The sequence below is a fragment of the Nannobrachium achirus genome (genome assembly GCF_963921795.1).
Source record: "Nannobrachium achirus genome assembly, chromosome: 23".
Classification (NCBI taxonomy): domain Eukaryota; kingdom Metazoa; phylum Chordata; class Actinopteri; order Myctophiformes; family Myctophidae; genus Nannobrachium; species Nannobrachium achirus.
In genome coordinates, this window is record NC_137830.1 from 45,865,639 (window position 1) to 45,874,022 (window position 8,384).

General features: G+C 43.3%; 1 protein-coding gene across 1 annotated transcript in view; it reads right to left on the reverse strand.

The window, feature by feature from the left end:
- Positions 1-8,384, reverse strand: part of syn3 (synapsin III) — a gene marked incomplete at both ends in the record, with an annotated part of 133,779 nt that overhangs the window by 48,195 nt on the left and 77,200 nt on the right. The gene's annotated exons all lie outside the window — the stretch shown is intronic.

Here is an 8,384-nt window from a genome sequence, read left to right on the forward strand (position 1 = left end):
TGGAACAGTATACTGTACACAGGAGGTGGTCAATAAGAAAGCCTTATGTGACCAAAACCAAGCTGTCATTTTACTGTGCTCAGCATAGGACCTCTATTGGGGCATTCCCTCAACCTTATGGAATTCTTCAGAGCTATTTCCATTCTGTCATGTACCCCTTTCCTACAGCTACTGTAGGCCTGGTGTCTCATTGTCTCATGGCGTAATAAAACATAGTAATTTTGTGGGGTTTTCTAACCACATACACACACACACACACACACACACACACACACACACACACACACACACACACACACACACACACACACACACACACACACACACACACACACACACACACACACACACACACACACACACACACACACACACACACACACACACACAGTATGTACAGCAGAGCGACGGACCCACTGTCTGAGCAATGAGCGGTGCGGTTGCACATGGCTCGCCTGGGTAGGAAATCACTGACCATTTATCATATTTTATTGCAGGCGTGGGGCTGTGTTGGGGGGGTCCCATTGTGAGTAGGCCCACAGTTCAGGGCTTTTACAGCTCCCTTTCAGATGTCTTAACTCAAAATAAGCTCAAAACAAGGTAATGGGAAAAAGTGAAATGGTAAGGATTGCAGCAGAAGCAAATTACGCACATCACATATTTGAGGTGCTGGGATAGAAATGATCATAAAAGGAATAAGACCTGCACACTCATTTGCTCCAATGGATTAAAGTGCATGACCATGTACAGTATTATGTTACATTCACCCGCACATTCACACTGACTACAAGCCACCATCATGCTCATAGGGAGCAGTTAGGTCACTTTGAAATGATGGAGGGGTAGCAGGGATCGAACCGGGAAACATTCCAATTTCCAGACAACTCTCCCGAGCCACTGCCGAGTTCAAACGAGCTGACATACATTGATGGGGTAATGAAACCGCTACCAGGCTGTGATAACATTTCCTGTTTGACTGGGAGGACACGTAGGCCCTCCAAACAACCAACATCACTCTTTGCTGACAGCTTTCAGATACTCTGCTTTGAACCCATTCAAAAGGACCAAACTCTATTTCCAAGATAAAAGTGATTATAATAGCCAAGGGGTGACTAATGCCATGTAACTCCAAACCAAATTAAATATGACACCATTCAAATTAATCAGTTATGGCTAGACACACTCAATGGGTCATTTGTTTGGTCTGCATTGCCAGACATCCAGGAAGTGGAAATCTGAATTAAACAGTCTCTCCATGTCCGCTACTGGCCCTGCCTGCAGGTGTGTCTACATGCAGGACCTGAATGTACTGTACTGTAATTCCATTTCTCTGTGTGGGAATAATGCAGTGTAAGGTTTGCATAACAAACAATGCATGTTTGTTATGACATTTTGTCCCAACACAGTTATCATTTCTAAATATACTGTATAATTAGCCACTTAGAGGAGAATTCCCGACTAAACATTTTCTTACATTAATCTCATATTATAATATCCCAGAACGAGAAAAAAACAAATCTTCATCTCGAAACCACTGCAACTCCGATCACGAGTGGTGGGGGGGGGGTCGGTAAATCACTTGGGATATTATACTGTAACATCAGATTAATGTAAGAAAATGGGTAGTCTGGAATACTAATTTAAGCCCTACTGTATATACTTTGTCGAACAATGAATAGCAGAAATAGCCAATCAATGTGTCAGAGAAGGTCCTGAAATCTTTCTACTCTACTACAACACAGAGCACCTATCAGGGGTCACCTCTATATGGTATGCAAAGAGCTCTTCCTAGGTCAGGGTTCCCCAATAGGCGGCCCGCGGGCCATTTGTGGCCCGTTGGGGGGCTACTGTCTGGCCCACACCAACCCCAGTAATAATGGTGGTATAAGAGCAGCAACAACACTAGCATATCGTCGTTGTCGGCTGGAAATCTCGTATCTCCAAATTTGTTCGTTCTTTCGCAAATCATACAAGGCCGTCGCACAAAAGTAGTGAAAACAGCAGATCTACAAGCACTCAACGTCTCGCACCGCGAGGCGTTGTGTGCTTGTAGATCGGCTGTTTTCACTAGTTCAAATCATTTAAAAAATGATAAATTCAAAACGAACGGTTTTGGACATACAAGACTTTCACCCGACAACGACGATATCTGAACTGTCGCTGGAGTAGCAGGAACGCCGCCGTCGCCCCCCTGCAATGTTGTGGCCCTCGGCTTGGTACCCTAGACATAATTCGGCCCTTGGGGAAAACTAATTGGGGAACCCTGTACTAGGTCCTATGAGTGCTACGGAAGGTGGTGAGGTTTGGCTAAGCACACCAAAGGGAGCTCTCTCCCGTCTCTGCAGAACATACTGTGAATGGCAGCAGCCAGGTGCTTGAGCAGGGCAAGAAGAATTATGAAGGACAAACATCAAGCCTAATAACAGAATATTTGTGATGATGCGAAATGGGAAGCGCTGGAGGCATCTCATGGCCCCGGGGTTCAAGGCTCAGAAAGTGTTTTATTTCCCCTCGGCTGTCAGGGCCTTGAATGAGGAGGACATGGTCAAAAAACAAAAGAACAGAAAATGAGAGAAGCGAAATAAAACAACACAGCGATTGCTCAAAATGTTACTTGCACAAGTGGAATAGACAAGTGTTTTTGACCTTGTGCTTTTGCACAGAGCAACGGCCAAAACGTCGCCCTGATCTTATTGAACAATTCTCTTGAACTTGCAAGCGGCAGTGTACGGGTTTGATCTGTCCAAGATTCCCACTTCTACGGTTCTTCTACCTACGCACTTGCCTGAGAGCTACTGGGTGTGCGGAAGTCTTCTATTCACAAATAGAATTAACCAAATTAAGGATTCACTAATGATTCAAAATGACTCACATACTTATTGACAAATTGCAAGGGCATAAACACATAACTTTCGATAGAAAAAACAACAACAACAAAAAAAATAATAATCTTGACAGCTTGTTTGCATTGTGTTTTTTATATGTGTAGGCCTATATGTGTGTATCATAGTAGACATCTGACTTTACAAAGAGCAGTTGTGGAGGTAGGGATGACTGGCTGCCCCATTTAACTACAGATCCTGAGTGAGTCAACGTATGGATGATCTTCCTCAGAGACCTTTCCCCTCGGCACCGCTGTCTTTTCAACTTTCGCCTCTTTCCTGTCTCCATTTAGCAGCTTGACAGGTACATGAAAAGTATTTCCTCTGAGTCACCGCTGTGTGATCTTTTGTCATTACAGAGACTCGCAAGCATCTCAACACCTCCAGCACACACAATGGCATCGCATGCTCCACCGGCGGCTCGCCAACCAAATAACAGGCTATTTTCTATACTTAGATTTTTCTTTTTCTTTTTTTTTACACTATGCTTACAATACGGTGGCCTACTTTGGCTGCATCATTTCCAGAGGGTCGTGCTGCTTTTGAATTGCATGGATCTGGTCATGATGCACGTAGCCATAATATACTCACGACTCACTCACTTTTTGTTAGATTTATTTTCTTCTGCCGGGTTGCTGCTGCCAGTGAGAGTAAAGCATCTCATTAAAAACTGAGTGATGAGAACCTAATTTTAATTCATTCTTACCGTTATATATAACTACTGTTTTTTTAAGGATCTCTAATATAGTAGCAGTAAAAAGCAGACAGTGTTAGTAAACAGATGCAAAGCAGCACATGCCATTTTAAACATTTCTGTTTTAAATTATGCTAACCAAATAAGTAACTTTGCACAATCAAACCAAGCATTCTTGGTTTTATTATGCCCTTTTGATCACAAGCCTCGAAAAATGGCTATATGTGACACATATAAAGACAAACGAAAAACACTGTATCTGTGACTAACTGTATCTGTATCTGTGACTAACTTAGGAATGTTAAATCTGTTAGTTCTCAGTCTTCAGGTATGAGGCTGAAATAGTAGATGAGCTGGCATTATCAATGGTTAACAATGGCCATGCTGCTAGCTTGTTTTCTTTGGACGTCCATTGTCCATTAAGAGCCTCACACACTAAACGCGATGTTGGGTAGGATCAGATGTCGTGCCCGGGGGTTTATCGGTGTTCATTTCAAACGACAGCGATCCTCTGTCTTGCGATCGGGCCCGGTATATCCCGCTGTGCCAAGTGAAATATCTCAGACCATTACAAATGAGACCGACGTCTCGCGATTCTAGCCACCCACGATCTCGGGGGGGGGTGGTGCCATGAGAGACGCGACTAGATGAAAATTCCGCCCCCTCAAGAGGGATAAAATCAAGAGTGTTTTTCTCTCTCTCTCTTTCTTCACTCACTTTTATTTTTTCTGGCAGTTGATTGAATAAAGAAACAAGGCTCCAGCCTCCACGGATTGAGAAAGTGGCAGCGGTTCTCAAACTATGTGTCCCGACCCAACGTGGGGTCGCGGATGGTGCCATGGGCTCGCACATTGCCGACCAATAGAATAAAAAATAAAGAATGAATAGGTCTATAACCAAGAAACGCTAAAAGTGAAGTCGTTGCGACCAGCGTGAAGCCAACGGACACGTTACCAGCCTACATATAGACCTACTGTGTAGGCTATAACGTGTATTTGCCCCTTTGCTTTTTTTTCCTTTTCTTTGTTTGCGCAGCCTCTTAAAGAGTTTTTTTTTTATATTTAATGGGCCCAACCACCCTATTCTACCACCCTATTCTATCACCTCTCAAAAAAGCCTTTCCCCACACGTGGGGATATATAATATCGTTATTATATTTATATAAGATAGGCTAATATATTTGGCTTGGTCGGAGTCACAACGGTGAGGTTTGGTCTGACATTTAATTACCTTGAGTGCTGCATCTGTGATGTGATGTAGTCCACATTTTGAAGAATTAATCCGGTTTTAGGTGATATGCAATACCCTGACAGTGTAATGGAACTAAATGAACCATACATGTCCATTTTCCTTTTTGGACAGTTGGTTGAAGGCTTGGATGAGGCGGTGGACCGACAGAGTTCAAGTTTATTAATCTCTCTCTCTTTTTTTTTTTTACTTGGCCTTTGAGCACGGAGAAAGGCTCACCTGAAAGCATTCTCACTGATTAGGCCTACTTTTACCATCACTGCTCAAATTAACTGTTAATCAGCGTGAATACTTTCAGGTGTGTATCTGATCAATAGGAAATTGCGCATTACATTCTGCATGACATCAAAGCGACATGTTGCGTGAGAGTTTGAACTTGAACATGAACGATGCGTCCTCTCCCTTTCCACACACACACACACACACACACACACACACACACACACACACACACACACACATCTAGGTCTGTAGTCAACGAGCCAACGACCCAATTAGCGCAGAAATCCTGCAGCTGCGGTGTTCTGACTCGCTGACATGACCACTCCACTATCCATTCCTGACATTAAACCATTATAGTATTGAGCCTTCTACATTCCCCTTGCACCTCAAAATAATGGATTACTTCTTCAAAATGCGGACTGGATAAAAAGAGGCAGCAACAGGTAATGAGTTATTCTGATCCAGCAGTGGCAGAGAGCAGCAGACTCCTCTCTCTTTTTTTTGGAGTCCTTTGGCAATCTGTTCCCCGACGCACGTCTGACTGGGCTGGGCTGGGCAGCATATACATTTTTAGAAGTGTCTGTCCACAGGGCTGTGAGCTTGTAGATTTGCTGTTTTCAGCGCATGCAACATATGACCCTAGCGACGCACAGTGAGTGCGGTGCGTTGCACTTGCAACGTGCTGTCACAGCACTGCTGTGAGCTTGTAGATTTGCTGTTTTCAGCGCACCACTGCCATGCAACATAAATGACCAGTTAAGTTGAATAAATAGCAAATAATACCAAACAACCAAACAAATAATAGCCCGGGCTCTTATATAAAACATAATAAGGATAATATTAATTGCAAATAAGAAATAACGGCCCAGGCGCTTGAACCGTGCGCTTATTTGAAACAGGCGTTTCAAATGGTGATTAATATTATCTTTTATAAATATAAAAAATATATTATATATAGCCTATATGGGGAAAGGCTTTCGTGAGGCGATAGAATGCACTGCCTTGTCGCCAAATGACTGCGCAGAAGAAGAAAAAAGAACGCTATAGGCTATAACGTTTTTGAACAAGTGATTACAACATTTTAGGGAGAGAGTAGGCTAAAGTAAAAAGTAAGTAGGCTAATAATAATAATAAAAGTGTAGGCTGTTCTATTGTGAGGTGACCGAATAGCCTACACTCTGCGCAGCCTAAAAAGGGAGGAGCTGGCTTCATATAATCTGAAGCAATCCCGTGAGCTCATTCAGACGACAATAACTGTAAAGGATTCCTACCCGATGACCCGACAATATCAAGCTTTTTTGATATTATCGTGAGTGCTCCCGACGAGTCCCGAGGTCATAAAAAAGCTAATTAACATAATCCGATCGTGTCGGGGTACTGTTCAAGCCCAAGACCGATTCCGGGGCCGACCAAACGATTTTCCCGGGGGGTCCTCCCGAAATCTTGTCGGGGATCCTCGGCCCCGGGTTCGGCTCATTGTGAACGGGCCCTTAGCGCTGCGTGAGAGTGCCATCCAACCGGTACTGGTCCTTCAAACCATTCCCTCTGATAAAATAGGACTTCCAGCTGCAGCTTGATGATGTTAATGTTCCATGCTGCTTAAATGTCTTGTTATTCTTGTCTGCTCTGGACAGCTACCAGAGATTCTTTGATGTTGTTGCCTACCTGCACACACCACTGAACAAACACCAGCTGAGTTTAGGTGATGGCACAAAAACATCAGGAAGCAGGAATGCAGGTTATGCGTTTGGCAACACAAAGATCAAGGTACATAAACAGGAAATAAGAGAATGTTGAGGGGAAAGGGTGTTTTTAAAGGTGTATGGGATATAGTTCACTGACCTGTCATTACTACTGTATGCCTTAGTTATGCAACTATCACGTTTCTACAGATAAGTCTCCCGGAGCAAAAAATGTCCAATCGAAACTATGAACACTTACATAAGAATGGGGCTGAGGCTTTGAATGGGAAACCTAAAGGATAAGCTCATTGTCTGGTGTGGCCATGCATATTAACATAATATTAATTTCTACATTGAAATCAGGGCAGATACTATAGTCTGCAGTATCCTATGCTATATACATTCATAACTATACCAGCATAGACAAATAGTTCTATTTCACTGCCAGAGAAACTGATCCTGCAGCATAAACATAAAACATTAAAACAACTACATACTGTACCTGTATATATCGAAATGGAGACTATATAAGCCATAGCCTAATATATTACTATTTATAGGAATCAAGAAAATAAGGGAGACATAGAAAGTGAGTTTCTGACTTTTTCCGGCAGAATTTGTTAAAATTTCTCCAGAAACAGGCTATCAAATATGAATAAATAACATAAATGATGGAGAGCCACCACCCTGAAAGAAATGTATTATTTGTTTATTTTTGGAACACAGTTCATATATTACATGATCTAAGATTCCCCTATGGCAATTTCAACACAAAAAACAACAACGGGAACTGGGGAAATAGCGCCATCGAGCAGCATGGCATCAGGACTTTGTGGTATATAGAGATACTGTGTACCTTTTTTCATGATGTTTGGACAAAATCTGTAATGCTGCGACGCGCGACCGGACGCGGTGCGAACCATCCAAACGAGGCGGCGCGAACGGTCGCTTCGGTGTCTTCGCCCCAGTTGGAAAAATCCAAGTGAAGCGACCTTTGCTTTCCCCCCAACTCCACCCATCGCGTCCTGACAGCCAATCGGGGAAATCTCGCTCTTTCGACGAGTCATTCTTTTGACTATGAGCGTCGGCAGGTTAGCTATACTCACCCGCATCACAGTTACTGAGGTTAGGGTCAGGGTTTGGGTTAGGTTTAGGCATAGAGGTTAACATTCACCCACGTCGGAAGGTTAGCTTAGCTACTCACCCGCATTGTCAGGTTAGCTTTTCACCAGGTTAACATTCACCCGTGTCGAAATAATGAACCGTCGAACAGATGCTATGTCGCGATATCGACACACTCCCCAGCCAATCAGCATTGATGTTGTCCGCAAATGTTTGTGACTCCCTTTTTTCCAGGTGTTTCGCCTTGATTCTGACATGACATGTTTTTTTTCCAACGCTGACCAGCGCGACCAAAGTGAAGCGATTGGAGCAACAAGAAATAAAGAAATAGCTTCAGATTTGAACACATGTCATAAAGGAGTAAAAAAAAGGTTTTGCAAAAAATCTGCCTCCTGGTGGCACTATAACAGGCCCATGTGAAAAATGGGGCAGGAATTATGCTCTGGCATTCAGGGAGTGTGTGCAGTTTCACTTCGATCGAGATCGGAGATTAGCTGTTCACAAACGGACGAACACACAGACACACGGACGGAC